General features: G+C 45.8%; 1 protein-coding gene across 3 annotated transcripts in view; it reads right to left on the reverse strand.

The window, feature by feature from the left end:
- Positions 1-16022, reverse strand: part of TSPAN9 (tetraspanin 9) — a 796698-nt gene that overhangs the window by 576382 nt on the left and 204294 nt on the right. Inside the window, exon 3 of one of the 3 annotated variants that reach the window (XM_069228389.1) lies at positions 6400-6699. The exons of 1 other annotated variant lie outside the window; for it this stretch is intronic. The gene's annotated coding sequence lies outside the window, so the exon portion shown is untranslated. Of the gene's footprint in view, positions 1-5622; positions 5691-6399; positions 6700-16022 lie in introns of those variants that run through there. One more of the 3 variants, XM_069228390.1, reaches the window with a different exon arrangement.

Here is a 16022-nt window from a genome sequence, read left to right on the forward strand (position 1 = left end):
CTTTTTCTCTAATTTATGAGCGCGATCTCGCTTGGCAGAAGTCGAGCGCTTTACATAGTTGATTTCACTTTTTCGGGTTATGTACATAAATGCACTTTTGCCCGATAGGTGAAAAGTCGGGTTAGGAGTTTACAACGCGATCAGCTCTAACATGAGCAAACGCGAGACCCGTTGCATTGTAAATGCTTGTTTACACTGAAGTTACACATGAACGCGTCCTCCACCTGTTCCTGCAGAACACCTCTGGTGAACAGCCAGACCCCTGCGCGCCATAATAGCAGCCCCCGAGGGAGCAGGCGCGGAGGCACTGCTGTGAAGGAAAATGAAGCCGCCCCGGGGCGTCACACGAGCCTCTGTAGCGCCTGCGGCGCCACGGGAGGGAGACCGGTCATGTACCCCAACCCTTCAGAGATCCCCCTCCCATTCAGCCTAAGGGAGATGAATTTCTGTAAGAGATGGAAGATTAAGGGGCCCCTCTTCACATTCTGCAGAGGGAACCATCATTTTGTGTTACGCCACTGAGGCAGGCCTCGTCGAATGTGGTGAGGGGCCCCGGAGTCTTCCATGTCTCAGATATTCATTGCTTTTAGGCTCGAGGGGGAGGGAAGGCGGGTTGAATGGTGGGGGCCCGGCTGCCTCGCAAAGACCCGTGTTTTACGTCCCGGCACAATGTTACTGCGTTCCCTCGTACCTGTGCGCTGTTTAAAAAGGCCATATTACGCCTCCTTTGCAGATTTACCATAAGGTGTTTGACTAAATATAAGCAAATGGCACGATAAACAGTGAGAAACCTTTGTTTGTGGCAAAACACTCATCTGTTCAGAAATGTGTTTTCTGTGCGTGTGTGTGAGCGAAGAAACTTGCACTGGGGAACAGCATGAAATGTTTAAATAAGCGTTTTACCTGGGGAATTAAATTGACTCCGAATGCACATATCTAGCGTTTGCGACAGAGGGCGCTAAAGCGCTGCATTTCGAAATAATTAGAAGCTTGCTAACTTTCTGAATTCACAGAAATCCGTGTTATTAAAAACCCAATTTTTCAAAAAACTGCTAAGATTATGTGAAAACGACCCCAAAAGCTGTGTTACCAATGCGATAACAGTGTTCTCATCAAATGAATCGGAGTTTTTTTTTTGCCTCGGATCAGAAAGGCATAACACATCCTCAAGTGTCATTCATATGAACGTGCTTCCCTATCGGTACTGTTTGGATGCAGCGCGATGAGCATGATGTGGGCAGCCACCCGGAAAACCATGCACAGGCAGTAAATAATCGTTGCTACCACCTGCCGAGAAGCCAAAGTTGGGCAACTCCCTCCCCCCCAGCTCAGCCCGCTGCCCCTGTTTGGGCAGCTGCCTTCTCCACAACTAGCAACCGACTGCAACGAAAATTAAAAGTAAATATGGCATGTTGAACCTGCCGGTGTGTAACAGAAGCAGCTGTTAAACCGGATCCAGTATCAAGGCACCTTCACGCTACTGCGTCCAACCTTGCGTTACGGAAGCTACATGCATTCTAGCGCGTGGCGGCAATAAACAAACAACAACAAAAAATCCAAGCTCCGCCCGCTAAATTGTGGCTGTCGAAAGTGCTTTAAATGGAAACGGGGAAAGCGCAGGTACTCACTATTTAGAGTACATGTTTGCTCCTTTGAAGTGCCGGTGCTCTTGCAGCAGTGCTGAAAAGTGCAGGTACTCTCCCTTTCAAATAAAAGAAGTGCAGGTACTGAGTACCCGACAGTACCTGCCCATTTAAAGCACTTGCTGTCTGGCGTCTCTTTCGCTTTCTTCCTAGCCAGCTGAAGTGTGGTCTCACTGAGGGGCCTGGAATGTTTCAAGGACACAGACAGGGCACGCTCGTGACAGATGCCGCCCTTCGTCAACCCTACGGCCCAGCTGCTACGTGAACCGAGGCGGACTAGGTTCTGGATCGTGAGTGTTTCAAGTACAAATTGATCAACTGCATCAGTCTGGTGCGTCCTCTTCCCTGGGCTGTGTAGATTAGGTCCTCGCGCATGAGTGGATTCAGGGCCTTAAATGGGCCGGGTCCCACCGGGTCTCAGACAAGGTAATAATACAAAAAGACATTGAAACGGCTCCCTGTCGGGTCTTATATTCATTAATAACTTTATTTGCAAAAAAACACCGATTCGATTTCAGAACAAAAAATCTAAAACATGCCAAGGTAATTCATGTCAACAATTTAGTTCTTTTTTATAATACACGTGTTTTACTTACTCTTTCGTTCCTTAAGCGTGTTAGCTAATTCCTGGATGTTATGTTGCTGCGTTTCTTTTCATGTTGCCCATTATTCTTGTCAAAATAGCTTCCAAGGTGAAAGTAACAGAAAATGCAGCGCTTGCAGGTGAGTGGGTGCATTGTGTGTTTGGGGGATGGTAAACCGAAGGAGGTACCAGGAAGTGCTTTCGGGAATACAAGAGGTGTAAGATATGCAGATGGACGAGATGCGGAGAGAAAAAGGGTGGACGTCTAACAGAGTGAACATAACAGGTGGGAGTGAGGTGCTCAGAAGACAATTCCCTCCCCTCCACAGGTCTCAGTTATATTTAATTCATAGTCTCAGTTGTTGTATAATATACCTCGATACAATAATAGAAATAACAGAAAGCTCGGCGAAGAACCAAAATACCAGTTGGTGGCACACTATTGGAATCACAGAAATTCAGTAATGTGTTTCAGCCACACCCTTAATTGCATAGGCCACACCCCTTTTAGAGACATCCCCTCACCCAACACACACACAGTTTTTTCATCCCACTGAAAGCCCTGATTGGTTTACATGTACAGTTGTTTCACCACATTCAGTAGGCCGTGAACTCGATGATAAATCCTGGATCTTGTGTACATGCCCATCCAAGTACACGGCCACAGCACCCAATGGTCCATGCCACTTCAGACCATCAGACAGCCCCAGTTATGTTTTGTATGTGAAGAGACATCCGACGAAATAGTCACAGCTGTCAACAGCTCCACGTCACACATGATGCATTCAGTGACACCCGGGACTCCTGCAGTGAGATCAGCTGACAGTTATAGCAATAATTCTTGTTATTCGAGCACATGTTCTGTGGGTTCTTCTTCCCACGCTCCTCACAAGTATCCAGAGGCCTCCTCTATCGTGGAAAGCCGACCCCACGGGTTATTTCCAAGAGAGGAGTGTGGCCCTGGCCATTGCAGCTCTCCCACTCAGCAATCGTGGTTCACACAGTGTGGGAGCCACTTCCGGTCCACGCTGATGTGCAGAGGCGCTATCCAGTGCCCTCCTCTGTACTGTGAACAGGCTATTGAATGATTAGTAATCATCCATCTGCAAAAGAAGTGACTTAACTGTTTTCCCGCCGAAACACTCTTTCTACGCAGAAGCCTGGCAAGAGTATTTCATTTCCCTTCATCTACCCGCACAGGAAGTGACATTAACGAATTACGCATCATCCATCTGAAAGGGGAAGTGACATCACTGTATTACCCATCATCCATCTGCACAGAAAGTGATATCACTGATTTTTTGCCACAAGCATTCTTTAAAAGAGAAGCCAGGCAAGAGGCCAGCGTTAACAGTCCACAAACCAGAACCTCTCCTATCATTCATTGACTCCGTGCTGGATTTTAACCATGTGCAGCGCTCTGCTGCCCACTGGACTAGGTTTCTGCTACTGAAATACCACAAACATAAAAATAAACATACAACACCTATCAAACAACCATCATTTCAAATGTTTTTCGAAACATTATGTTAAAATGATTTATATCTCAGCTGTTGTCAAGAAAGTTCATTAGAAGAATAACCCTCAAAGATCCGACAGTTTTCATTATAGCTGCTCCTACTCTGCTTGTCCATTAATATCACAACACAGTTCCCTGTAACAACCATTCTCTGATTGAAATGCAAGATGGCTCAGTGAGTTAAGCACTCCTTGCTTGCATCCTTGCTTGAACTGCAGGACCATACATGCCATTTAGCATTCTGAGGTTGATAAACCAAGTACCATTGAGATAAGGATAATGTTTGTTGTTTGTGGCACTTAGAAAAACAGTGGAATTAAGCACTACGTAAAATACCCATGGCAGACACGGACCCTCACAAGTATAGCTATGAACACATAACAATCTGGCTTCATAATAATATGCCTTTTGTTTACAGTTATATGTGAGATGCATCTCGTATGTAATTCGGATGCTTATGGTAAAAGGGAGATCAAACTCCTCGAAAAATATGTGAACATCCGTAGAAATGTTCTAATATTTTCGCAGGTAAAAGTGAATTCAATAGGGGGGACCCGCAATAGTGGATACAATATTAACGTGGTGCCAGGGATAGTTAAACTACAACAACTTGCACGCACTGCAGGTAATAAATTAACATTATTTAATATTTCGACAATCAGTTCATTGAAATAGGTAGGATCTCTGTCCCACTCGACCCGACCTCTCCTCAGCGCCCCCAGGTTCTAGAATCAGGAGACTCACGTGCCCTGACGCCGGGGCTTCTGCACCTCCACACGCTGCATTCAAGCGCCCTCTCTACGCGCCCAATCCGCAAAGAACTTTCTAGAAGTAGTTCATTACTCTTCCATTTATAAGCCTGATTCTCAAGCATTTTCTGTGAGTAGTTGTACCTTATTCTAAGAATAACTGTGATTTATTGATGTATTTACTCGACTAAAACATGGTAACACTTGGCAAAAGCTCCTGAAATACAAGGGCACTGAGGAGTCCATGATATTTCATGTCTGTAGTAAAGTTGGATTTTGAACTCCAGCTTTCATTTGAACAAAAAAACATTAGAAAAATTAAAATGACACACAGCTCCTTAAAAAGCGGTAATTCTCATATAAACTGTACAGACAATTGTGTGTACAGGAGGGAATTCCCTCAAAATAATTCTTGAGAGAAGAGTTGGTTCTCATTTTGTTTTATTACAGTTGAGCACGAATTGAAAATGTATAACAATATAGAAAAACAAAATGCATGTATGTCTCAGACAGGTTGAACCTGTCCTTAATCGCGAATAAAATATACCCAAGGCAGAGAGTGCCTTACTCAGAGTGGCTCCTCAACAAAACAATTTCCAAAAGATTAGTAAACCGTATGAAAGGTGGAAAAAAATAGTCCTACAGTTTTGGCGCATTCGTTGAAAAAGGCTTCAATGTGCGTAACTTCTCGTCGGACTAGGGATTTACCTCGTGCTAGGGCTGTATTTGTATGTCGTCATCATAAACTAACCAAAATGTGGCGACTTTGTCCTTGATTTTAAACAATTTAATAAGTCTCTGGCAGATAATTTGAGCACAGACTTGTGGGGCTTTTCATATGGCCTAATATGTGCAGAAGTCTGAACGTTTCAGATGTAGTTGTTGCTGCAAGTGCATGGTCGCTGTATACTGTTAGATTAAAGGCCAGCGGCAGTTTTAATATTTCTGCAGCTATTGAACAGTGGCAGCTCAAGGGTTTCTAAATGTCATGGATAAATTGGGATTTGTCGCCTTGTCTCATGGCCATGAAGCAATATTTAATACTTGGAGAGGCAACGCGGCTGCCCTTTCTGGTGCGCTGTTACAAAACTCCTGTACCCCCAACCTTTTCACCCTCTTTCATATTACCTTCTAAAGTGGAGCTCAGCACCTGGGGGTCGCTGCCTCTTATCTGTGGGTCCTTCTCGCGTTGTCCGGAAGCCGGAGAGCGGGTCCTCTCTGCGGTCCTTTGCGTGACCCGGAAGCCAGCTCCGTGGCCTGCTCTGCGGTTTCTTCTCAGAGCCTTGCTGCCTCTGCCCCGTGGCTCCTTTCTGTGCGGCAGTGCTGGGTGGCGAGGGTGCCCTGTTGTTTTTGGTAGCAGGCCTGCGGGTTGCGTTTTATCTCAGCGGGAGAGGCGCACAGAATAACACACGGCCCTTGCTTTTAATCTGCGTGTGTCCCAACAGGCCTCGGAGCGGTGATCTTCAGCAGTTGGTAGCTGTTCGCCAGGGGCCCGTATTTGTTTGTGGAGTCCCTTGCCCCGCGCCTTACACTCACTGTTGGCCATTCTGTCGACCAGCTGCCATTTATGTGACACGAGGCCCGTGCCCCGGCGTTTCCTAGCACAGCATCAACGTGGGAGACTCCCCCCCCCCATCGCACGAGTCACAGCATCTTTAATTACAGTGAAATATAGGGCAGAGGCAGCGGTATTAACGGGGTTTTTATGGACTTGTGGGTGCGCCACTTAGTACATTAATGCCATTTCCGATCCCATAAAATGTTTATTAAACTGTCTGCAAGATATAATGCGATTTTTGCAATCAGCGACCGTTAACATGCAATTAGTTATAGGTTGTAGAATAGCTAGTAGAAATTCGTTGATTTTACGATATCCACTGTTAATATTAAAACTTAGAAACTCACGTGACCGTGTGGCTTCAAAGCGGACTTTGAAAGTCCCGTGTGTAGTTTAATCCTGGTTTCACCACTGACAGTGGATGATCCTGGGCAAATCATGTCATCTCTTTCTGCCTCCTTACACAAGCCACACCGTTGCTTTTAACTGTATCCGCCGGTAGCCTCGTGTGTTTTTTGTAGCTGATAGCGCGTCCAGTCTTTATAAATTACTTGTACTTGGACACGCTGGAGGTCGGTGAACCTTTTAACCGAGTTGAGTTCTCCTCATCCAAGAATAGTCGGATCGCTCAAATCAATCATCGATAACTAATTATAATAAATAACCAATAATCAATTAATAATCAATCAACACATTAGGAATCAATAACAATCAGTATTTGACACACCATGACCTTTCAGTCATGAATAACCACACCAGTTTATTAAAAGTTAATGAGTTTATTTCCCTGTATTAACAAAGCTAGCACAATGTATATAAGTCTCAAAATCAAATGGTATACGTATACGAACATTACTAGCTGTCCATAGCGACGGAAGAAACGCAATCTACGCAATATCTGGATTATAATGCACTCGGTTATAGCAATGCAGATCACTAATATAAGCAACTGAATTTGACTACTTGCATACATCGGTCAGCATAACAAGATTTCAATTTAGCATGGTGCATCAGATGGATACCTCGACTAACCTCTAATTAGCATTGGCATGCGGGGCTTCATGCAAAACGAATTTAGTCAACACAAATTTAGAAAACTTCTAGCTTGGACCCTGTCAAAATAAGCAGTTGGTACCTAAAAAGGAAAACACAATGTATAATACAATTATCCTTTCATATTTACCAAATACAATCAGCATTCAAGGAAAAGTCTTCGTCCTTCAGGTACCGGTTCGATCAGCATGGGGCAGATTTCAAAGGGGCAAAGTTAGGGCAAGTTTTCCTTGCGGCAGCAAGGAGAATGGGGCAAAAGTTACTGTATGGACAGGACGGGGCAAAATTAAAGTTAAAGTCTCTAGGGTGAGAATTCTTAAAGTCTCTTTCTCTGCGACAGAGAAAAGGCATCAAAATGTCATTCAAAATGGCGTCTTGAATATGGCTTCAAAATGGCATCGAAGAAAATGGCTCACTTCTCTTTGTCCGGTGGGTTTAAGTAAGAAACGTTCCAAATTCTTCAGGGTCTTCCATTGGAGGGTTCATAGGGTGGCTTCCTTTTGACCAATGAATAGCGTCTTTCTCCTAGTACTCATTTATGCATAAGGTGTCCTTGGAGCCTTGGAACACAAGTTGCAACAATTAATTCTATATCTGAGTCTTTATTGTCTGCACCTGCAGAGACTGACCTTGCTTCAAAGGAGATGAAACTGGCCTAGCACGAAACCTTGAGATAAGTGTATTAGTCATTTCTACTGGAAAAATACAACCTTAAAGTAAAATGTGTCTTTGTTTATACAAGTGAAAACCACGCAGTTACATTTGAGACCAGGCAACTAGGCCAAAGCCTCTGCTAAATTTAGGCTAAGCATAAAACAGTTTCAACAAGAAAATCATAGAATACAATTGCAATTATGACGGATTACTACATTTGTCGATTGTTCATGATTAATTAAGCTCGTTTATAATAATGGCGAACTACCGCGTGGGTACATTATTTTTCTTTGCTAAAATCACACTACCTTATACGATTTGGTTATATGATATATGAATATTTGTTAGTCTTTCTTCTTCTGCTTCATAATAGCCAAGGGGCTGCTAACACAATCAATCATCCAGTTATTGGTAGGGAGATTGTGTATGATCAATAGACCACCGGATAAATCATTATGCATGTTATGTTTAGTCATGGATCATTCCCATGACGTCCACACTGGAAGGGAGATGACTCCAATCTCCCTACAGTGTCAGGCAACAATGGTTGAGTCGGTGACGTAACCGACTGTAATAAAAAGGGACTCAGGAGGTTTTCCCGCCAGTCCGAGCAAGTAAACCAATTGGCATTCATGTGTATTATTTAAGTAGGCTGTCGCCACTCATTCATGCCCAAGAATCCAACAAATTGGCGACGAGGCGGGCAATCCGAATGACACGGACTCCCTCGTGCACCTACCTGCTCGCTCCCTTCGAGAGCGATCGTTTTCGAGTGACGCTGGCGGCCCCCTGCAGGTAGTGGGGTTCCCGCTGAGCGCCTGTGCTTCCTGGTTCGCGCCAAGGGCTCTCATTTCCTGGCCCCAGAGGGCGTGTCTGGTGTGTTGGCGCGTGGAGGCGTCCCTGCCGAAGGACGCGGCTGTAATCGGACGCGACCCAGCGCGCGCCTGCTTTTCAACACCGAGCAACCGGCCCAGCGTTCAGAACGCTTTTCGACCGGAGCCCAGAGGAGGTGAGCAGAAATCAGGTGGGGTGCGGGAGGCCCACAACTAAGTTGGTGCACGCGCTGGAGTGCACAACAATAAGAAAGGCATCAAGAGTCCTCCTACAGAGACTTGGAGCCTCTGCTCACTTTTCTCTTTTTGCTGTGTTGTCTGCCTGAACGTTTCCTCCTCTGCTGGAGGTGTTCTTTGCTGCATGATCCATCCACCACTGGCTGTGTCCCCTGGAATGCCACAGGACAAGTGACTCCTGCGCAGAGTAGTAGGATACCACTCAAGCAATTCATTCTCACACTTCAGGTGTGCGTGCATGTGATCTAAAGCGCGGAGTGACTTGTGTGCGAGTTTCTGGCGATTCTTCTTCAGTCGGAGTGCACAGGACGTGCAGTGGGGTGGTCCAACGTCACATGCGTGAGGTGCAACCATGGCATTCGTACCGGCTTTAGAGCCTTTTGTTGTAGAAGGTCCTCCCTCAGCCCAAGCAGCTCGGTGGAAGGAGTGGGTGGACAGGCTAGAGACCTACTTTGCTGCAACAGCTTTAGACAATGACAGACGCCGTCCCATGCTACTTCACTTGGGAGGTGCAGCTATTCATAAACTGGGACAATCAGTGGCCGAAGAGGGTCCACCGTTCACCTACCAGTCACTAAAGCGGGCGCTCACAGCTCATTTTGAACCCCTAGCGAATCCCGATTACGAACGTTTTCTTCTCAGGCAAGCCAGGCAACTTCCGCACGAATCAGTTGATACCTTCTATGCAAGACTGAAGGACCTAGCTGGTACCTGCACCTTAGTGGACGTTGAAGATGAAGTCCGGGCGCAGTTCATACAGGGATGTGCGTCTGTGAAGCTGAGAGAACACATATTACAGATACCGGGTATGTCGATGGTGAATATCTTAACGCTGGGAAGGTCCAAGGAGCTGTCCAAGGTACGTGCAGCCCATATGGAAGCAGCACTGCAAACCCACGTCAAAGTGGAGCCAGTGAACGCCGTTACCGCAGTGGCTGCGGATAGAAAGAAGTCCAGGCAAAAGGCCACCACGTCATTGCCATCCTGTTACTCCTGTGGAGGTCCGTTCCCTCATCAAGGGGTGTGTCCTGCGCAAGGCAAGAAATGCACAAGTTGTAATAAATTAAATCATTTCGCCAAGGTATGCAGGTCAACACCCCGTTCAAGGTCACAGAAGTCCAAAGCTGTCAACGCTGTCCAACCTCCAGTGGTGACGGAAGATGATGATGATCTGGACGATGATGAGGAAGGTGAAGGAACAGTCCATGTGATACATGCATTACAGCCCAGTGGGCATCCCCGGAAACGAGTACCAAGATGCCCAGTTCTCCTGGCAGGTCAAAAAGTTGACGCACTGATTGACACTGGCGCTTCCATCAGTGTGATGGCACAGTTAATTTTAAAAAGTCTCCCTATTCAGCCCAGGCTACGACCTACAATGACTCAGGTATATGCATTTGGATCATCACGGCCATTGCCATTGGCAGGTGTGTTTTCCACAACACTATCTTATGAGGGACATGCAATACAAACTAAGGTATTTGTCACCCTCACTGGATCAGACATGCTACTAAGCTGCCGGATGGCAGAGCAGCTAAATCTCATCTCATTCGCATTCAGTGTTCACCTGGAGACTTTGGAGAGCCTGGTAGCTGAGTTCAAACCACTATTTGAAGGTATAGGCTGCCTGAAGGATCGCATGTTACGATTAGACATTGACAAGTCCATACAACCAGTGGCTTTGAAGCATCGCAGGGTTGCTTTCCATCTGAGGCCCAAAGTGGAGGAAGAGCTCAGGAAGTTGGAGCAAGCGGATGTCATAGAAAAAGGTCGATGGTCCCACTCCACGGGTGTCGCCCATCGTGATTGCCAGGAAACCCAAGCAACCTGGGGAGGTGAGAATATGTGTGGATATGCGCTTGTCTAATGTTGCCATCAAGCGTGAATGACATCTAACACCTACTGTAGATGACATCGTTGCAGAGGTGGCAGGGTCAAGATGGTTCTCGAAAATGGATCTGCGGCAGGATACCATCAGCTGTTATTACATCCCGATTCTAGAGAAATAACTACTTTCTCCACTCATGTGGGTCTCAGGCGCTATTAACGCCTGAGTTTTGGGATCTCCAGCGCCACAGAGGTCTTCCAGGACACCATCCATGGGGTACTTGCTGGACTACCAGGAGTCATCAATGTCAGCGATGACATACTTGTGCATGCTCCCAGCGTGGAGTCACATCTTGTTCGCCTACGAGCCACATTCCAGAGGCTTCATGAGAATGGTTTAACACTTCATAGAGACAAATGTTCCTTCCTACAAACAGAGGTGGTTTTCTTTGGGTATCGGTTCTCTGGAGAGGGAGTGTTGCCAGACCCGGCAAAGGTAAAGGACATTCAATCTGCCATGGCTTCCATCAACGTGTCTGGTGTCCGCAGCTATCTAGGCATGCTGAATTACTGCGGACGATTCATCATAACCTGACTGTACTGACAGCTCCCCTCAGAGACCTCATCAAGGCCAATGCGGTGTGGGAATGGGGACATGAACAGGAAGCCGCTTTCCAGGCCACCAAATCAGCACTATCTTAACACACCACTCGAGTCTACTTTGACCCCAGGAAGGAGTCAGAACTGTCGGTGGATGCTAGTCCCACAGGGCTAGGTGCAGTGTTGGCGCAGAAGCAGATGGACGGGGAATGGGCCTCTGTGGCATATGCCAGTCGAGCCCTAACAGAGACGGAGCAACGCTATTCCCAATTCGAAAAGGAAGCCATTGCGGTGCATTGGGGCTGCAGACACTTTCATTTGTACCTGTATGGTCAGCCGTTTGTAGTGCACACTGATCACAAGCTCCTGTTTCCTTTATTTAACGGGTCCTCGTCCAAGCCCCCACCACGAATTGAAAAGTGGGTTTTGCAATTACAAGACTATCAATTTCAGGTGGCATATCGACCTGGAAGTTTGAACCCTGCCGACTACCTCTCACGGCATGCCAGGCCAGCTACTTCTCGCGAAGTTGCGGATGCGGAGGAAGTAGAAGAGTACGTAAGATTGATAGTGGAAAGGTCTCGACCACTACCCCTGTCCCTGGAAGAAATCAGGTCGGCCACAGACGAAGATGAGTGTATGCAGTTGGTGATGTCTGCTGTGTTTCAGGAAAATGGCATTCCATCCTTCGAGACGTCACTCTCCGGACAGCGGAAACCCGCACCATGTTGTCCTCGCTGCACAAGGTCAGACAAGAGCTGGTTGTATCTCCTGAAGGATGCCTGCTGAGAGGGCATTGGCTTGTCATTCCCATGGCTTTGCAACACTCTGTAGTAGAACTTGCCCATGCATCTCATCAAGGCATGGTAAAGACAAAGTCCAGGTTGACGAGCAAGGTGTGATTTCAGGGACTCGATGACCAAGTTGAAAGAGTTGTATGTCAGTGCATGATGTGTCAAGCTGTAGGTCTGGCTGAACATCCCCCACCGATCATCACGGAGACCATTCATCCTGTTCCATGGTTTCGAGCAAGCGCTGACTTTGGCAGTCTGCCAGATGGCCGTCACACTTTTGTTGTGATCGAAGATTTCTCAAAATATCCGGAGGTTGAAATCGTAGACTCTATTACTGCGGCTCAGATCATACCGCGTCTGGAGAAAATAAAGGCCACCCATGGTTTGCTACAGGAGATTCGCACTGACAATGGGCCTCCTTTCTCAAGCCAAGAGTTTGCTGAATACTTACTGTCGAGGGGAATTGTGGACAAGAAGATCACGCCTCGTTGGCCTCAGGCAAATGGTGAGGTGGAACGCTTTATAAGAACTCTTAATAAGGTACTGCGAATTGCCATTGCCGGGGGTCACAATGTGGACTGTGCTGTCTATGCATTCCTGCGGGAATACCACCCAGGCTACCACTGGAGAGACGCCTAGTTCAGTATGCATCAATCGGAAGGTAAGGGATACCATTCGCCATGTTCAGGAACTGTCGGAGTTGCATAATCAAGTCCGGAAGGCGCTGTCACAAAGGAAGGACAGAAATGACAAGATGTCACGGAAGAGGAGAGCCAAGGAACGAACTTTTCACATCGGGGATTTGGTGCTGGTAAAATGCAGAAGAATGGGAGCAAATTTGTGTTACCTTTCGAAAAGGATCCCTGGGTGGTAAGTGAGATTAAAGGCACCATGATCACTGCTAGATGAGGTCAGGAGAGGGTCACAAGAAACATTTCATTTTTCAAAAAGGTACACACCTCTGGCATCCCAGCGACAGGAGTTCCTGAGAAGTTTTCATTTGTTTTGGACCCTGCAAGCACTGCCAGTCAAGAAGATGTTGTTACTGCATCTCAAAGTCCATGTATGATGACTGATGGTGCATCATCCACTGAGACAATGAGCTCAGAGGTGCAGAGCCCGGAGGGGCGTCTGGTTTCGGAACCTGACACACATGGATCCGCGCCGGCTGGCCCAGCTGAGTCAAGCCGTGGGAGCGGTCATTATAGTCTACGGCCCTGCCCACAATGCTCTACCAGGCTACAAGGATTTGTATTAGACTGATTATGTCTCCTATGTTATATACATGCTAAATCTGAACCGTTTATATATTAGTTTGGAACATGAAAAAATGCTTGATGTGTACATATTTTTTGTCATGGGTAAAGGAGGAATGTTATGTTTAGTCATGGATCATTCCATGACGTCCACACTGGAAGGGAGATGACTCCAATCTCCCTACAGTGTCAGGCAACAATGTTTGAGTCGGTGACGTAACCGACTGTAATAAAAAGGGACTTGGGAGGTTTTCCTGCCAGTCCGAGCAAGTAAACCAATTGGCATTCATGCGTATTCTTTAAGTAGGCTGTTGCCACTCATTCAAGCCCAAGAATCCAACAACGCACATGCACAGGATGGGGCGTGTACACACAGTGCACAGAACTGCCCTTCACCGAGTACAAATGTACAGTGATCTGTAATCACTGCCAGTGCCCCCCCGCCCCCGGCGCTGCACCCCGCTTCTAGCACGGGCTTCACTAAGGCTTACCGTGGTGGGGGTAGGAAACCCTAAAGGTTATTCTGCAGGCATTCCATAAGTTTGTCTACAGTTGCCACAACCTGGCCTTTAGGGCTGGACTGAAGCAGTCGAGCTAGCTTTCTACTTTAATTCATATTTTAATATCTGTGGAAAAAGTTGTGGGAGTGGAGTAAGACTAAAGACTATCCTTCTGTTCTGAGCAGTTTGTTCCATGTTTTGAAATGCATTTTCAAACCTAAATAACCCCATTCTTGCAGAATACATCGAGGCAAACGTTATGTTCTAAAAGCCACAAGGCAATACCTTTTTTTTCTATACGCCGTTCAGATAAAACACCACAAGGGAGCAAATATACTTTTTTCTTTTAAAAAAACGTGCAGTGCAGCAAAGGTGTGCATATTTTGCAAAATGGCACCGCAACGTAAGTATATTTCTTAAAAGCTAACTTTTTCTGAACTTTACAAATAAGATAGATGTGAAACCAAGAATTAGCAAGCTTTATCAACACCACTGTAATGTGGCTGTTACTCGATGCCCTACACATCTGTAATTAGTTGGTTTAAAGAGGAAGAAAATATATAAAGTGATAGAAAAATACAGTCCTTTCTAAAACGGACACAGAATTGAACTAAGGTTTGTTGTATTTTCACTACTGTTCTATAACCATCAAACATATTCAAGGCACACCACGCAACCACACTATCAGTACACAACAACACTTCACAGTATTTAATACTAACATTAGTAAACTCTACCCCTAACAAGTCTTTAGGAATCATACACAACCAAGCAATAAACAACTCATCCCATAACTGTGCAAAAAGAGTGCTCAGGGTAAGAATGCAATGGTTCCAGAGTAGAGCTCAGTGCTTGAAATTGAAACATAGAAGTGCAGGTACTCTGTATCAGAGTACCTGCCTGTTTCTGAGAAGTGCTGGTACTCTGCAATGAAAAGCATTACGTTTTTTTTTTAGGCGTGCAAGTACTCTCTCTCACAAAATAAAAAAAAGTGCTGGTACTCAGTACTGGCCCATTTAAAGCACTGGTAATGCTAGAATCCAGCCCTACACATGCTGATAACAATTGTATATCATATTGGGAGGGGGGGGAGAGAGAGAGAGAGAATATATATATATGTATATATATACAGTGCTTATATTTCACCGTAGGCACTCATCATCCAGTGCAATACATGGTCGTAGGGGATATGCAAAAGAAAAGAGACTTGCTGAATCTTGTTACCATCAGTCAGCATTCTGCCTCACCTGAATAGTCTGCGTAAATAGCTGATGTCCTTCTAACACCACCTTAATGAAAACACCAGATGTAAAAAGAAAATGGCATAAGAACTACTCCATATCCCTGAGATATGGCTCCTGTACTGCCCCCTCATTCAACCAGCTGCAAAACCAGTAACGCCACACAGTGCAATCGTCCCCTTTATTCTTGTTATAGAGTCAGGCAGAATTGGAGTACAGATGGTGCACGCAATAGTCATCAAACCGTACATAAACTAGAACTCCCTCACATTGTCAAACACATTTAGGGTACCTTTTGGGAAGACGGACTTTGTCCAAATTTTCATGAAATAGCACCCTAAAAATACAGTAACAGGAGGTGCTAGAAGAAATATCTGAATAGTTTCAACTTCCACACACCTCCCCACGGGTATGATGCCCCACCCATTTGGGTAGGTCACAAGGGTAGGACTGGCCGTAGCGTTACCACGGCCAGTGCAGTTTTAAGGATGCCATTTTCACGGAGTTTCCACGAGTTACTTTTTTAGTGTTTCATCAAGGGCGTTCTGCACTCCCTGGAACAGCAATACCCTACACTTCTAAGATACTGAGCAAGGGATTGAAGGGGGTCACATGCGTCGCCTGCAAAGAGCCTTCTGGGAATCAGGCCTTAACATCATACTGTTTCCTTCTTAAAATTCAATGAAATCAAATGCAAACAGGACATACCATACATGTTCACACTCCCACTTGTAAAAACAGTGTTCACTTTGTTTGATATCGCAACAGTCAAAAGGCAGAGTTGAGGGGAACTATGGACTGCTCAAATGTGATATGTGGCAAACTATTTCACATTTCAAGATAGTCTGGGAAATTCACAAGAGGAACACTTGTTTTGCTTTTTGTGAAGGTTCCATTGCCACAAGACCCCATTTTCTACAGTTTAGGATAATGCCATAATGGCGAAGGGAGAGGAACAATAAACTTTCCAATGTG

The sequence above is a fragment of the Pleurodeles waltl genome, chromosome 4_1 (genome assembly GCF_031143425.1).
Source record: "Pleurodeles waltl isolate 20211129_DDA chromosome 4_1, aPleWal1.hap1.20221129, whole genome shotgun sequence".
Lineage (NCBI taxonomy): Eukaryota > Metazoa > Chordata > Amphibia > Caudata > Salamandridae > Pleurodeles > Pleurodeles waltl.